Source organism: Kogia breviceps, chromosome 4 (genome assembly GCF_026419965.1).
Source record: "Kogia breviceps isolate mKogBre1 chromosome 4, mKogBre1 haplotype 1, whole genome shotgun sequence".
Lineage (NCBI taxonomy): Eukaryota > Metazoa > Chordata > Mammalia > Artiodactyla > Physeteridae > Kogia > Kogia breviceps.
Window position 1 is genome coordinate 110,559,609 of NC_081313.1, and position 17,209 is coordinate 110,576,817.

The window sequence follows — 17,209 nt, forward strand, 5'->3', positions numbered from 1 at the left end:
ACTGTTGTAGCCTCTCCCATTGCAGAGCACAGGCTCCAGACGCACAGGCTCAGCGGCCATAGCTCACAAGCCGTAGCTCACAGGCCCAGCCGCTCCGCAGCATGTGGGATCTTCCCAGACTGGGTCATGAACCCGTGTCCCCTGCATCGGCAGGCGGATTCTCAACCACTGCCCCACCAGGGAAGCCCTCAGCTAATGATTTTAATTGACACTATGTTGCTGTGAAACAAAGTTGAATTTATTTCATAACTCAATGTTAGAAAACAGTAGGAGACATAGACAAAAGGCACGTTTTATTATGTGGTATTTATTTTCCAAGATATATTAATTTTGGGACAATACACTTTTTTAAAGCTTTATTGAGGTTTGGTATACAATAACTTTCATATATTTATAGTGTATGAAGGTGAGATTTGATATTTATAAAATGTTATATATTATAAGCTTTTTATAAGGCTGAAATCACCACAATCAGGACCATGAACATATCTATCACCACCAAAAGTTTCTTAATGCAACACTGTAATTCCTGATTACCACCCCTCTGTCACCATCCTTCAGAAACCACTGATCAGCTTTTTGTCACTGTAGATACTTTGCAATGGGTTAAAATTTATATGAATGGAATAATACAGTGTTCTTTTTAACAATGCTTTTTTCACTCATTCATATTGAGATCCACCCAAGTTATTACAATTATAGATAGTTTAATTCTTAACGCTAACTTGTACTCAACTTTATTGCTATTCGACAACTTCCTTATCCATTAACTTGTTGATGTGCCATAGAGATGCCCAGTTGTTGGTTGTTATAAATAAAGCTATGAACTTTTGACTAAAAAAAAAAAAAAGATGTGGGGGAAAGGTGGACGTAAAAGGATGGATGTGCTGGAGGGAGATTTGCATCTCTCTGAACTGGGTTGCTTTTGGTCAGCATGGTTGTTTCCTGCCCTGACCCTGACCGGTTCATGAGCATCTGTGGTTAGAGAGCTGAGCACAGAACATAGTTTGCCACCTCATGAACAGGGAAATGATATACTCCACAGGAACCTGTGCTTAGAAAAGTCCCACACTTGGCTTAATGCTTTGCTATTGCTGTCTTGAAATTCTTAATAACTTTTGAACAGGGAGTATCACATTTTAATTTTGTACTGGGCCCTATATATTATGTAGCTGACCCTGTTACCGAGTCCAAGCTCACTCTGCTCGCCACACGGCATGCCAATAAATTGGGAGATGAGGTGTTGAGGCAGGGAACAGCGACTGTGTTCGGAGAGCCGGCAGACCAAGAAGACTGCGGACTAGGGTCCCGCAAAAACCGTGTCTGGATGCCACTTTCTTTTATAGAACAGAGCGGGGAGGAGGTGAGGAAGTAAAGTAAAAAGGCCATTAGTTTTATCTGGCTTGGCCAGCATCGGGAAGGGGATGTGTTAATTTCTTCTTTTCTGCAGCCATTCACAGGTGGGCAGGGTCAGACTGTCTGTCTCTCTGTGACCTGAACAAAGGCACTTTAACATTCAGGCAGAGGGGCAGGGTTCCCCGTGGCAGGTCATTATGTATGATTATAATAACAAAACCAACAGTGAGCAAAGGTTAAAGTCAAAGAAACAGATCCAACATGGAGTCCGATGTAGTTCTTCCCTGTTACAGTCCTGCACCAGAAGTTGGTGAATGTGTTTTCATAAGACAGTGAGACTAACCACAATGGAAACTAGCTCCACCAAGATCAGAAGAGGGGAGAGAACGGATCCACCAACTTTTAAGGTTTTTGCCCTTTCATTATGTTTTACAACTAGTTATTGCCAACTATTCAGGAAAAAGTGCTGTAAAATTGGACCCTGGTGCAAAATCAAATGTGGTTCTTCCTTCATATGCCTTTGCGTACCACAAAAAGAGCTCTTCTCCTTCCAGTAGGATAAGACAATTTGACTAACTTGGCTAAGTAAGGGAGAGGTTCAAAGCAGGGAGACCATTTGTTTTGTAAAGGGGAGTGGCCATGCAAGGGACTGGTGGAAAGCCATTTGGGCCTCTGTGGATGTGAGGTTCTGGTTCTCCAGATGAAAAAAGGACGGCCCTTCCATCCACCTCCTGGGCTTGTGGGTGAGAGTGGTGCCTAAAGCTTCCTGGAGTGGGCTAAGAGCTGCCTTCCTCAATTATTTCCACTTTCAAGGGGGCTTGAAAACTAAATACTCAAAAATTGTATCGTATTCTCTCATCTTCAGACACAGCTGCTTGGGTCCTTGGGCCTTGATGACATGCCTTGCTGTGATATAAAGCTGTGTGCTTGTGAGTCCAGGATTTGCTGGTTTAGGAGAAATGGAAGTTGACATGCTGAGAGAAGTAGAGAAGAGAGACAGAAAAAGACCTACCTAGACTTGACTGCCTTTTCCTTTGATTCTTTGGGTTATCACAGCCTTCCTTCAGTAAATCTCTTTTGTGATTAAGATGGTTCAAGTCAAGTTTCTGTGCCTTGCCCCCAGAGGATCCCTGTTTTACAAATTAAGGGACTGAGACTCAGGCCTCTTTGTTAAGTGATTTATCCAAGGCCCACTGCCCTGAGCTTTTTCCATTATACAACTCTCCTTCCCCTCTAGCCAGTTTTGTTTATAGTTAGCCCTCCTTATCTGCAGGTTGGGTATCTATGGATTCAATCAACCACAGAATGAAAATATTTGGGAAAAAAATTCCAGAAAGTTCCGAAAAGCAAAACTTGAATTTGCACTGGCAACTGTTTACATAGTATTTATATGTATTTACATCTATTTATATAGCATTTACATTGTATTAGGTATTACAAGTAATCTAGAAATGATTTAAAGTACACAGGAGGATGTGTGTAGGTTTTATGCAAATACTGCACTGGTTTGTATAAGGAACTTGAGCATCCACGGATTTTTCGGGGGCATTGGGAAGTGTCCTGGAACCAATCCCCTGAGGATAGTGAGGGATGACTGTATTTTTAGATAATATAGGACGAATTCCCTTATATCTTTTAGGATTCAATTGCAAGAAACACAAAACAAAACTTTGGCTAAATAAACAAAGAATTTATTGGTAGTTTATTGGTTGGCTCATAATTTAGAAGGAGGAAGTACAGCCTTAAGAAGGCCTTGAACCAGAAAAGTCCAGATCTTAGTCATAGGAACTTGTGTGCTACCTCTTTAGGCAATTGCCAGCAGATGATCAGGTCCAACCCCCTGTGGTACCTGTGTGCTTCATCTCAACAGTGAAGTTCCCTTGTAGGAGTTTGCTTGGCTTCTTAGTGAGATGTGCCCATCCCTCTGGTGCGGGGGTGGGATCCCACAGTTAGCAAGCCACCAGAATGAAGAAGATCAGAGGTATACTTTAAGGAATTAATGCTGAGCAGAAAAAACAAAAGCTGTACATTATATCCCATAACAGGACCTCTTCATAAGATCTTTCCATGTAAAATTTTTCACAAGTAGACAACAGTGGGAGAGGTAACAGTGTTTTACAAAGGCCTACAGGTGGCCAAACATTTAGAAATGTCATATAGGCACTTCCCTGCTGGTCCAGTGGGTAAGACTCCGTGCTCCCAATGCAGGCGGCCCGAGTTCGACCCCTGGTCAGGGAACTAGATCCTGCATGCATGCCACAGCTAAGAGTTCACATGTCACAATTAAAAGATCCTGTGTGCTACAGCTAAGACCCAGTACAGCAAAAATAAATAAATAAATAAATATTTTTTAAAGATAGAAATGTCATAGAGCAAAAACAAAGGATACTAGCTGAAATGAAAATACCAATCTCAGCTCTCTTTCTCTCTCCCTTTTCTGGTGAGGATGATAAACTTCTGTGCTCTAAATCTGAACATTTTAATTGCAAGGTCAGATATATGATGGTTGATTTATTAAAGTTCATGTGAAATTTGGAATGATGATCTAATACTTCTTCCAGACATATACCCTCATTCATTGAATGTCTCTGATTGCTCACCCCCTCTAGTGTACCTTTTCTGCGATGTGGGTCCTGAGGCAAAAATGACTTTATCCTGGTTTGAGCTCCAGTCTTGAAACCACACCCCTCCTGCCTTTATTAAAACACAAATGATCCGTTTTCATTATGGAAAAACTTAAAACAGAGATTGAGAAAACAATGCATATTACTTTCCACTATCTACAGACAAAGATGTTTGAGGTTTTCTTTTTTAAAAAAATTAAATTTATTTATTTATCTTTGGCTGTGTTGGGTCTTTGTTGCAGTGTGCGGGCCCAAGGGCTTTAGTAATTGCGGCTTGTGAGCTCTAGAGCACAGTCTCAGTAGTTGTGGCACACAGGCTTAGCTGCTCTGCAGCATGTGGGATCTTCCCGAACTGGGGCACAAACCCGTGTCCCCTGCATCGGCAGGTGGACTCTCAACCAATGCGCCACCAGGGAAGCCCCTGGCAGGCAGATTCTTAACCACTGCACCACCAGGGAAGTCCCACAACTGAAACTTAACTAATTCTAACACATTTTAAAATATCATGGACAATGTTTCTGGAGAATTTTATTTATTTATTTATTTATTTATTTATTTATTTATTTATTTATTTATTTAGCTGTGTCAGGTCTTAGCTGCAGCATGTGGGATTTAGCTGATGTGGCACGCAAACTCTTACTTGTGGCACGATTATTTCTAGACACAATTATTTCTTAAGTTTTTGACTTTTAAAGAAAAGTTTTGGGCTTCCCTGGTGGCGCAGTGGTTGAGAGTCCGCCTGCCGATGCAGGGGACACGGGTTCGTGCCCCAGTACGGGAGGATCCCACATGCAGCGGAGCGGCTGGGCCCGTGAGCCATGGCCGCTGAGCCTGCGCGTCCAGAGCCTGTGCCCCACAAGGGGAGAGGCCACAACATTGAGGCCCGCATACGGTGGGGGGGGGAGTTTTACTTCTGGTAAATGTAAAAAATATGGAAATACACAGAATTTACTTTTAGGTCCTTATGTGTATATAGATTAAACATCTGTAAAAATTTAGTATTGTCTATGAATGTATATCTTAAGGTTTAAAAAATATGAAGTGAGTAATATTTTACCATACCAAACACTCCTTTCTGTGATAGAGAAAAACTGATAAAAGCTTTTAAAATTTTTTTCCAGGTTACTAGTGCTACTAGTGAAAAAACCCGAACTGGCCAAAATACTTAAAAATAAATACCTCTAAATCATTTTTCATTAGAATGCTAATCAGAAAAATATTAAATCAAGATTCAGTTTATGTGGTGTCTAAAGCAAAAAAGAAAATAGTAATTACACTTTTTTTATGAGTAAGAGTGGCAAGATAGCCTCTTTCTAAAAAAAAAAGCAGATACATCCTAAGAGCACTTACATTTTTTGTGAGAAGCACTTTGTATAGCACCAGTTCAAGTTCAAGATGGCTCTGGAGTTGTCAACAGATCTTTTACTTGTATTTGCTATGGGTAAATTTGCTATAAAGATTTTCTTTTTTCACCGTCTGGTTTTTAGCAATCTTTTGAGAATTTGGAAAATTTGAATCAACTCCAGACATTGTTAAGAGTTGCTTCAAATTTCCAAGTATTACCAGCATTTTTAAGTCTTCTCCATTTTAGGCATTATACCTTTCCATTCATTACATATTGAACCAGGATTATTTTTGTGACAAAACATTTATGCCCTGACTCTGCATTTTAAAAATACTAACTGTTGGGAGTTCCCTGTGGTCTAGTGGTTAGGATTCAGCGCTTTCACTGCCATGGCCTGGGTTCAATCCCTGGCTAGGGAACTGAGATCCTGCAAGGTACATGTCGTGGTCAAACAAACAAACAAACCAAAAAACTAACTATTCTGTTTCTTTTCCATTTTCTTCAGTGAAGTTTCATGAATCCATTTAAAAATAGATGTCATGAAGGGCTTTTTTTGGGAGGTATAATTGACATATAACATATTACTTTCAGGTGTACAACATAATGATTTATATTTTTATATAGTGCTAAATGATCACCCCAGTAAGTCTGGTTAGCATCCATATGAAGGGCTTTTTATCATTGATAAATCCTTAAAGTGAATTTTTTTTTTTCCTTTTTGGCTGCACTGCGCAGCTTGCGGGATCTCAGTTCCCCGACCAGGGATTGAACCCGGGCAACAGCAGTGAAAGCCTGAAATCCTAACCACTAGGCCTCCGGGGAACTCCCTCAAAGTGAATTTTAATCCCAAGAATTTTTACATGAAGACACTTATTGCATTTAGAAAGTGGGGTTGTTTTAAAATTATATCTCTGATTTTCTTTTTTTTAAAAAAAATTAATTATTTTTGGCTGCGTTGGGTCTTCGTTGCTGAGCGAGGGCTTTCTCTAGTTACAGCGAGTGGGGGCCGCTCTTTGTTGCGGTGCACGGGCTTCTCATTGCTGTGGCTTCTCTTGTTGCGGAGCACGGGCTCTAGGCTCGCAGGTTTCAGTTGTTGTGGCTCGCGGGCTTCAGTAATTGTGGAGCTTGGGGTTAGTTGCTCTGTGGGATCTTCCTGCACCAGGGATCGAACCCACGTTCCATGCATTGGCAGGCAGATTCTTAACCACTGCGCCACCAGGGAAGTCCCTTCATTCTGTTTTCGACAACTTTTTTCAAAGTACTTGCCACTTCTCCCATTCTCCCTCAAAGCCAAATTTGCCTTAATGTGGGCCAGAGGTCACAGAAATCCCTGCTCCCACCATCTAAGAGCTTTCAGGCTTGAAGGTATATGAATCAGTATGGTAAGAAAATAGCCCACTGTAATAAAGTTCCAGGGAAATTTGATTCCAAAGAAGCAAATATAGACTAGAAGTCTTAGAGTCTAAAGAACATCTAAGAGTTTTGAAATTCCTTACTGCTCCATTTCACCAGGCCAACTGCAGATAAAGCACAGAAGCCCCATCTTGTGAAGGATCAGGATTCTAACTTGTATTGATAGTTAGCTAGATTTAATCACAGGTTATTTAATCAGGTTGCTATTGGTGAAATCTTTTGTGGTTTCCTTCTTTTTCCCTGCTATTAAAATCGTAACCCAGTTGTCACCTAGAGGCTTCAGTGCACTTAGAGAATTGGGTAAACCTGGCTTCGATATCCAGGGTCTGGGGTAATTCAAAGACTACTCTACTCTTTTAGTGGTTTAATTCCTCTTAGGTTCCTGCCCCAGGTCACACCTGGATATGAAGTTGCATTCCCCTTTCATGTGCCCACCAGAAATCCCATCACACCAAGTGGCTCATGATTTTACTGAAGATTTATGGGCTGCTGTAAAGGGTGGTCACATTGTAGATGACATGACTACTCTCTCTCTGTGTGGCAAGCAATGATCTCTCTCATTACTCGCAGATCCAGTTCCCTCTGCCCTTCCAAACTCCCACAGTTCCTACATATTGCCTTGTGAAGCTTTCTGGAAAGTGAAGTATAGTAAATGCCCTCCCCTATATATATATAATGTTTATTTCAAAGCCCACCCAGGACTATCTGGATTCCTCAGTGCTCTAGGATTCTGGGACAACATCTTCTTCCACTGCATCAACATTGTGAGACATCTTGTGGGGTGCCTTTCCAGCTCATGATGACAGTCTTCTAAAACTGGGATTAGTGACCCTGTATTCCCAGGTATACCTGACTGAACCAGCTTGACTGATCCAAGCTGGACCAATTAGGGTCGCTTACCTGGGTATTTTATAATAGAACTGAAGGTCTTCAGTTTTCATCTCTGCATAGGGCTGGACTTGAAACATGTACATTTGGAGCTGACAGGCAGCCAGTACATGAAGAGAGAGATATTGGGTCTACAGAGAAAGAAGTATATTAAGATACCTTTAGCTTCAAATAATAGAAATCTGGAATCAAAAGGTTTTATACTTGCCTGAGTGTGTCTGTAAGGTTCTCTGTTGACTGTCCCTGTTTCTCTAGTCTATGCTGATGGGTCTCTGTGCTAATACCCACTGTGTGGCACATGTCCAGGATAGATGTCCTTGGAGGGCCCCTCTGGGCCTCCTACTCCATAGTTCCCCGATAAGGGGATCCCAGCTCCAGCTTGACCATTCCTTCTCAACTGCTGCCTCCTGTTGCAAGGGTCTCTACCAGCCAGCAGCTTCTTGGGTAGGGTCTGGTGAAACAGTTCAAGTTCAGCCACCTCTTCTAATGTGCGGTAGATCCAGGGGGAATACTTATTTCCTTGTCACACCATATTACTTTCCTCTCTTGGTCCCTTCATATAGCTTGCTGTCTTCAGTTTTCTTTTCTTTTGTTCATATTTGCCCCTCCTTTGTTCAAAGGGGGAAACTGGCTAGCATGATGCCTCAGCAAATGGCCAACTAAGGCATGGAATGGAGGTCTCCCCTCCCTATGTACCTCTTTCCAGTCTTTATAAGAGCCTCCCTTCTCATTTGTTTTCCCTGGAGAGATAGCACCTTCTGCCCCTCTCCTACTGGGAAGAGAAAATCCCTTCTCAACATGAAGTAATTCTGTACTCCCCGCAAAGCAAATCACCAAGTGCCCTTCACTCCTCCTCACTTCTACAGAGACCTGGAAGGGTGGGGTGGTTGGAGTAGGGAGGAGGCTGGTAATGTCTAGCTTGTTTCTGCCTAGTCTCTTGGGGAGTTGCCTGGCTCCAATTACTGGCAATTTTCTTAAGGGTGTAGGTTAGTTTTCACTTCTTTGTTTTCACCTGTGGGCCTTAATCACCAATTCTGGGACAACTGGGAAATATCTCACACAATATCCTATTAGAGCAACAACAGCAACGACCACCTCTAATATTTCTTGAGCATTTGCTGTGTCAGGTAATGTACATGTTATAATAACTGTCTTATTTATGTGTCACATCAATCCTATGAGGTAGGTCCTCATAGGATAATCCTCATAGGATTATTTCCCCCATTTTGTAGGTGAGGAAACTGAGGCTTGTAGACTATAAGCCACTTGGAACTGGTATTCAAGCCCAGGCTGTAGGGTTAAGTAGTCTCCTATACTCCCCCTCTTGTATACACAGGGGAAGCATGCTTGCCCATCATTTTGTAAGGGTATATTCCTTGAAGTAGAACTCTTGTCACAGAGTATGCACACTTTTCCCAAAATGCTCTCTAGAACGACAGAACTAGATCATATTTTCCCTGATACCTTTGCCAGTAAGGTGTATTGCAGTTTGTTTTATATAATATTGTTTTTCCAATATGCTATAAAGAATAGAATTTCACTGTTGTTTTAATTAACATTTTAAAAAATCCCAGGTGAAGTTGAACATTTTATGTTTATTTGTCATTTGTACTTATTCTTTCTTTTAAACCATTTTATTATTTTATTTTATTTTTTTGGCTACACCATGTGGCTTGTGGGACCTTACTTCTTATTATTTAGTGAACTTTGTCTTCTAATCTTTGGTCCATTTTTTATGATTGACTTACGACAAGTACGTATATATAAAGAATATTTGATGTCACATACCTTTTTAAAAAAATATTTATTTATTTATTTATTTATTTATTTATTTTTTTGCGGTATGCGGGCCTCTCACTGTTGTGGCCTCTCCCATTGCGGAGCACAGGCTCCGGACGCGCAGGCCCAGTGGCCATGGCTCACGGGCTTAGCTGCTCCGCGGCATGTGGGATCTTCCCGGACCAGGGCACGAACCCGTGTCCCCTGCATTGGCAGGCGGATTCTCAACCACTGCGCCACCAGGGAAGCCCCCCAAAATATTTATTTTGACTGCACTGAATCTTAGTTGCGGCATGTGGGATCTTTAGTGTGGCACACGGGATCTTTTAGTTGTGGCATGCAGGCTCATAGTTGCAGCATGCGGGACTCTTAGTTGCAGCATGCATATGGGATCTAGTTCGCCGACCAGGGTTTGAACCTGGGCCCCCTGCATTGGGAGAGCAGAGTCTTACCCACAGGACCACCAGGGAAGTCCCTGATGTCACATATCTTAAGGATACTTCTTCCCAAGTTGCTGTCAAAGAATAAATTTTTTATTGTGGGAAAGTATACAAAACATAAAATTCATCATTTTAACCATTTTTAAGTGTACAATTGAATGGCATTAAGTATATTCACAATGTCAGGCAATCATTACCACTATCCATTTCCAGAACATTTTTTATCATCCCTAATAGAAACTGTGTACCTGGGAATTCCCTGGCAGTCCAGCGGTTAGGACTTGGTGCTTTCACTGCCGAGGGCACAGGTTCAATCCCTGATCAGGGAATTAAGATCCAGAAAGCTAGGACTTCCCTGGTGGCACAGTGCTTAAGAATCCACCTGCCAATGCAGGGGACACGGGTTCGAACCGTGTGGTCTGGGAAGATCCCACATGCCGTGGAGCAACTAAGCCTGTGCTCTAGAGTCTGTGCTCTAGAGCCCGTGAGCCACCACTGTTGAGCTCACATGCTACAACTACTGAAGCCCACGTGCCTAGAGCCTGTGCTCCACAACAAGAGAAGCCACCGCAATGAGAAGCCTGTGCACCACAAGGAAGAGTAGCCACTGCTCACCACAACTAGAGAAAGCCCCCGTGCAGCAATGAAGACCCAACACAGCCATAAATAAATAAATAAATAAATAAATTCATGCATTCATTAAAAAAAAAGATCAAGCAAGCCTCACCGGCATGGCCAAAAACAAACAAAAACAACAACAAAAACCTACCCCCCTAAAAAAAACCCTCCAAACTGTGTACCCATTAAAAAATAACTCTGATTCACCCTTTCCCACAGCCTATGGTAACCTCCATTCTATGTTCTATGAATTTGCTTATTGTAGGTACCTCATATATGAGGAATCATACATTTGTCCTTTTGTGCCTGGCTTATTTCAATTAGGATAATGCTCTCAAGGTTTATTCATATTGTACCATATATCAGAATTTCATCCCTTTTAATGGCTGAATAATATTCCATTGCATGTGTATATCACACTTTGTTTATCCATTCATCTGTTGGTGCACACTTAGCTTGTTTCCACACTTTGGCTATTGTGAATAATGCTGCTGTAAACATTGGTGTATGTGTATCTATTTGAGTCTTTGTTTACAATTCTTTCAGGTTTATACCTAGGAATGGAATTGCTGGATCATATGGTAATTCTGTGTTTTACTTTTTCAGGACAAAGTATATAATTTTTAAAAAGTTAAAAACATATAAATATATATAGTGAGGCTATGTCAGTGATTTACTTACCTCAGTGAGGAGCAACAGGAGAGTAAAGCTGATTCAATGGAGAACTCAAGATCCTGAAGTGAAAGAAAGAATGCTGAAATTAGATTGCTAAATTAAATACAAAACCTGTTATTGTTCTACAGGGCAATAAAAGCATAATCTTTGGGAGTATCTTTTCTACCAGACATAAATCATTTGCATCTCTCCCAAACACCATTTGTGATATCAATCTTCTACAAGTTAACAGCTAATTTTAGAGTCTGGCAGTAATCTTTTTGAACTTTGTATTCATTGCTTTTCATTTTGTTTATGGTCTTTTCTGCATTCATTTTTCTATCTTTGCTTTTACTGTTTTTGTCTTTTGTTGTTGTCCTTACAAAAGATCATTATGTGTTTGCATAAATATATATAATGTATATATTCACCTTTATTTTTATTTTTTATTTTTTTTGCGGTATGTGGGCCTCTCACTGTTGTGGCCTCTCCCGTTGTGGAGCACAGGGTCCGGACGCACAGGCTCAGCAGCCATGGCTCATGGGCCCAGCCGCTCCATGGCATGTGGGATCTTCCTGGACCGGGGCATGAACCCATGTGCCCTGCATCGGTAGGTGGCCTCTCAACCACTGCGCCACCATGGAAACCCTCACCTTTATTTTCTGGTAATTATATGTTTTTATTTTTGAAACTTAATTTGTAAACCTTTAAGTATTTGGCTTATCAAGAACATATTCTTGCATATGGTTTGAGGTAGGGATCTAAAATTTTTTCCCCAAATGGTTAGCTAATGTCCCAACACCACCTCTCCCTCACTAGTGTGAAATGCCAAGTATCATATACTGAATTCTCATAGTTGGATACGTTTCTGGAATTTTATTTGTTTGTCCTTGTCTTTTCTGGTACCAGTATCATAGCTGTAATTACTACTGCTTCATTACACTGTGTTGCCTCTTACAGAGGGAACAGAATGTCTCTGCTACACAGAATGTCTCTGCTACCAGCAACCACGCCTTTAGTCAAAGAGAGCTATTTCTCACAGAGTCAGGGCAAGTGCCCAGCCTTGCTTCACAAGCACCAGCAACTCTCAAATATTGCAGTGCTTTAGGAAATTCCACTGAAAATTCTAGAGAAAGACACCCACTTAAGGGATCTGAAAGTAAAGACTGAGTGTTATGTGTGTGTGATTGAGAGGTCGGGGGCGGGGGTGTGTGTGTGAGGAGCTCATTCATGAACTTCCTCTCAATCTCGTAGTTTTACTTTCTGTTCGTTTACATGGAGATGCCAGATTGTCACTGTGTCCTCTCTGCTTTAGAAGGGGATTTTACTTTTAGAGAAGAAGCCCTAAGAAAGAACATAAGAGAGAAGCCCTAATGGAGGCATTTTCGTCACTCTACTGACATTCTAAATGACTGGAAGAGATCTTTTAGTGTGATGGGGCCTTCTTGGGGCCCTGGATCTCATCTCATTTAGGGGTAAGATGACATGCCAAAGAAGAATATACTACGCTTTCCTGACTTCTCATAACAAGTGCTAGTACTATTGGAATAAAAAAAGATATCCCAAGCTCTGTTCACTGGCACAAACTACTGAATCAAGTAAGGATATTCAGCTGGGATATTTTCATTGCTCTTTTCAAAAATAACTTTTGCCTTCAGTGGAAATGGCACAAAATATAGCCATATTTAATAGACTAAATAGTATTGTTAAAGGGCCAGTCATCCATTTCTGAAGAATGACTTATTAACCTCATTTCTACTCTTTGCTGAGTACCTTATTCTTTCAAAGCATTTCAAGAATACATAAAGTTTTTATCATGATTTTTGTTTCACAGTATCTCCATAGTGGAAGTTTCTTCCAGCTACCTTTTTCAGGCTTGTCTTTGTCTTGTCTGGAAGAGAAACTGATGCTTCCAGTGAGCTCAAGTCATCCCCTCTGTTGTTTCAGCCTGCTGTAGCTGTTGCTTCTGTCTTTGGCCATGGAGATGGATTCCTGTGCCACTGCCAGGAAAACATGTTAGTCACTCTCCTCTGAGTTAGGGCTTGCACTGCTGGCGTTCAAGTGTCAAACTGTAATCGTCTGTGATATATTTAGATTTTGAACTCACTTTGCGTTTGAACATTAACTACATGTCCACAAGAAAATAAATGGTCCTCCTGTGGTTGTGAAGCCATGCCTGGGCAGAATGCCACATGAAATTGTTCATAGTAACACTGTTCTTAGTAACACTGATTCTTTATCAAATTATAAATATTCATACTCCAGATTCCTCTTTAATCAGGAAACCTGAAAAGTGAATTATTATCAGAGGCCACAGGGCTTTTTAAAATCATTGTCCTTGAGTCTTAGAGCAAGAAGCAAAGAGCATTCTGTCCTGAGACAAAGAAGCTGTATTTAGCTGAAGGGAAACCAGCACAGGATACACTGAGTCCTGATGAATTTGACACTTTAAACAAAAGATGATAAAAGAGTTTTGTAATTTGCAGACATGAGATGGCAGGATAGCTCCTTGGGGGGTCCCTCTGTACTCAGGAACAGGACAAGCCAGAGCAAAACCTGACTGAGCAGGTGAGAGTCTGAGCAGGTGAGAGTCACGTTTCTGGTCTCAGCAGACCAGACCAAGAGGCTGGACTTTGGGGGTGGAGTTGGAACATCAGCTGCTAGAGGTGGAAGAAGGCTGAGTCTGGGGCTGGCTGAGGAGAGGGTGGAGCTTATAGGTAAGGAGGTTATGAATCAGGTCAGGAAAATGATCAGTGATCAAGAGACCTAGATGAAGGGGTTAAAATTTCCTGATGTTATCAGTCTGTGTGGCCTGGAGAAATCTTTGCAAAGTTCACCCAGCATTTTAAGATGATGAAGAGGGAAAGGTTTGGGATACCGATGATACTGCAGGACGACATATAAGTGTAATCAGCCCAAATAAAGGCAAAAGAGTAAGGCTTTGGGAAAGGACCTCAGAATGAGATCATAGTGCTACTATGTAAGCAGACAGTATAATAGTGTGAGGAAGGACACTGGGATTTCAGCGAATTTGGAGTTAGGAGTGAACTGTAATGGTAGTTTCTATATCAGAAGAGGGTTAAGATTAGAAAAAAGCTTGAGGGAAAAAACCAGGAGACTAAATTGTGCCCCACTACTCCTTATATTTATGCTTGTTATATTTGTACTTATAATTAAACAATGTTTAAACAGGTTTTCTTTAGACTTTTCAGAGTCTTTAAAATGACATCATTAACCTATTCATACCTCATAGAACACAGTTTGGGAAAGGCTGGTTTAACCTAATAAAAAAGGCACAACCAAATTCAACCATCATATATACATAACAAAAACAATGAAAGTAAGGAAAGTATTCCAAAAGGTCTACAGCAAATGACTAGTTGAATTAATTTCTCTTATTCTTTTGTTTCCCATATTTACTCTAAAGAGCCTTTACAAGGAACATGAGCTTAAAGAAAGCAGTGGTGTAGTTGTAGGAGGCCACTTTGAAATCGGAGTTTTAAAAGTTATATAACCTTGGACAAGCTCTTAAACCTCATCAGGTCTGTTTTTTCATCTTCAAAATTGGAAAATAACACCCACCTAATGGGTTTGCTGTGAGGATTAAATGGATTATGATATCCAAATCACTCAGCACGATGTATGGTACATACTGTAGGAGTTAGAGATGAAGTAATTACATTATTGAGTTGTTAGAGTTTTAGAGTTTAAGAAAGGAGCGCTGGTTCAGCTAAGGGCATTGGCCCACTCACTGTGATATCAGGGAAGCCAGAAAACACCATTATCTGAGTTTGTAGCTTACTTGTGAAGCAAATGATTCCAGAACCTGCTCCAGAATATAGGACAGGATTCCACTGGCCACCTGGCAGGGAAGATTATGAATTCCCAACTGACTAAGAAACTTTTGTCTCTTGGCAGGCTATGAACACTGTATACTGAAAACAAACAAAAACTTTGCTAATTGCTTAGAACTAAATTTAATCATTGTATCAGAGAAAGGCATTTAACAACTTCCTTCTAAAATACTCAAGATGCTCTGCTAAATGAAAAGAACTTGTGCTACACCCATGGTGCCTTTAACATTAAATATTCTGGCAACTTTACTGCTTCACAATCGATTCTTGGAAACTTGTTCCTTTAGATTCTTTGGCATTCTTAAATAACCTTTTCTGACTTCATTTATTTAAATATCCCAGAATAGCCTCTTGAGCTATAAGTTTAATGATCAAGGACACTATTTTTAGCAGGATGAGTGCTCTCTGTGACTGATGTTATACTTTATTTTGAGAAGGACAAATTGTTCAAAAGATTGATAGAACCAATGGTATTTTAAACTGAAAGCAGTGCCAAGGCAAATAAGCCTGGTAGGTATGAAGTTGGAACACAAAAAGATAGGGATGTTTTTTGCCAGTTTAGCTAAAGGCTGGGGAGGCCTCCCACAAGACGGAAGGCAGAGACAGAGTCCACAACCCAGACATAGTGATCTTTTAGGTAGTTTAGGCACTTCAGCCTAGGTCAGGCTTGTTACCCAAAAACTGGGTTCCCCTCTTGGTGGGTGTTGAGCCAAAAGACACAAACAAGCCAAAGATCGGGAGAAGGAAGGATTTATTACTTGCAGTTAGAAAGGAGAACACCGGGGATCTTTCCCAAAGCAGTGTCTCCCTGAACAGCAAAACTGGGGAAGTTTTAGGCCAAGAGTATGTGCATACCCATGAAAGGCCTTGTGTGGTATATGCATATTCATGAAGGGGCTTGAGCTGAGGAGATTTTAACATTGAACTGGGACAAAGCTTTAGGTGATTAAAGCCACAAGGGTCAGAAAAGATCAACATCATTCCATCCTCCATCTGGGTGGGGGCCTTAGCTCCTGTAGAACTTGAAGATGTGTATCATATTATGTACATCCCTTGAGGAGGAACTAGGACTCTGTTTCATTGCTGAACTACTGTTTCTTGACTGCTTTTCCTTTGTTCCTGCATTCCCTCACTTCCCTTACGATCATTCATTACTGAGACCTGTTCAACGGCAAGCATTGTGGCCAGGCTTAGATCAAAAAATGGCTTTGGCCAAATATGGCTTCTCTTACGCCAAGAAAGCCATGCCTGGTTCTCTTTCTCCATGGACCCCCTACCCTATCTGTTTATAGACTGGCTTGTTTGCCCAGTGCTTAATAACCCAGAGTAGTCAGATGGAGACAGGACTCTGTCATAGGTAAAGCCAGTAACATCTTTGGTGTTACTGACATCCTCCTAGGTGGGAGAAAAACAGGAGATAGAGGAAGGAAGGTCAAGTACAATTTTTCTTATTTTTCTTTACTTTTAAAATTGTGGTAAAATATACATAAGGAAACTTACCATTTTAACCATTTTAAAGTGTACAAATCAGTGGCATTATGTACATTCACATTGTTGTACAATCATCACCACTATCCAACTCTAGAACTTTTTCATCATCCCAGACTGAAACTCTGTACCCATTAAACAGTAACTCTCCAATCCCTCCTACCAACCAGCCCCTAGTGACCACTACTCTTTTGTTTCTATGAATTGCCTATTCTAGGCGCCTTGTGTAAATGGAATTAGTCAATATTTGTTTTTTTGTGTCTAGCTTCTTCGACTTAGCATGATGTTTCCAAGGTTCATTCATGTTGCATCGTGTTAGAATTTTGTTCATTTTTAGGCTGCATAATATCCCATCATAGGTATATACCACATCTTAAAAACACATTCATGCATCAGCGGACATTTGGGTTGTTTCCACCTTTTGGCTATTGTGAATAATGCTGGGAATACTGGTGTACAAGCATCTGTTTGCCCTTGTTCTCTTTTTCAAAGGCTTTTTCTTCCTGCCTCCACACCTCCTATTACAGCCTCAGGCAGCACTCAGTACTTGTTTTTGAAGACAAAAACAGGTTTGATTTAGCCAAAATGTGAGAACCGTGTGGTGATTAGCAAGTTTAAAGGCACCCAACGTGGGCTTTGGGCATTGCTCCTGGAGATTGAGGTGCCTTCTTAGGCAGCAGGTGTGAAATAAAATTCATATTTTATGGCAAGAGTAGAAAAATTTAAACAAAAAATTTTCTCTGCCCTTCC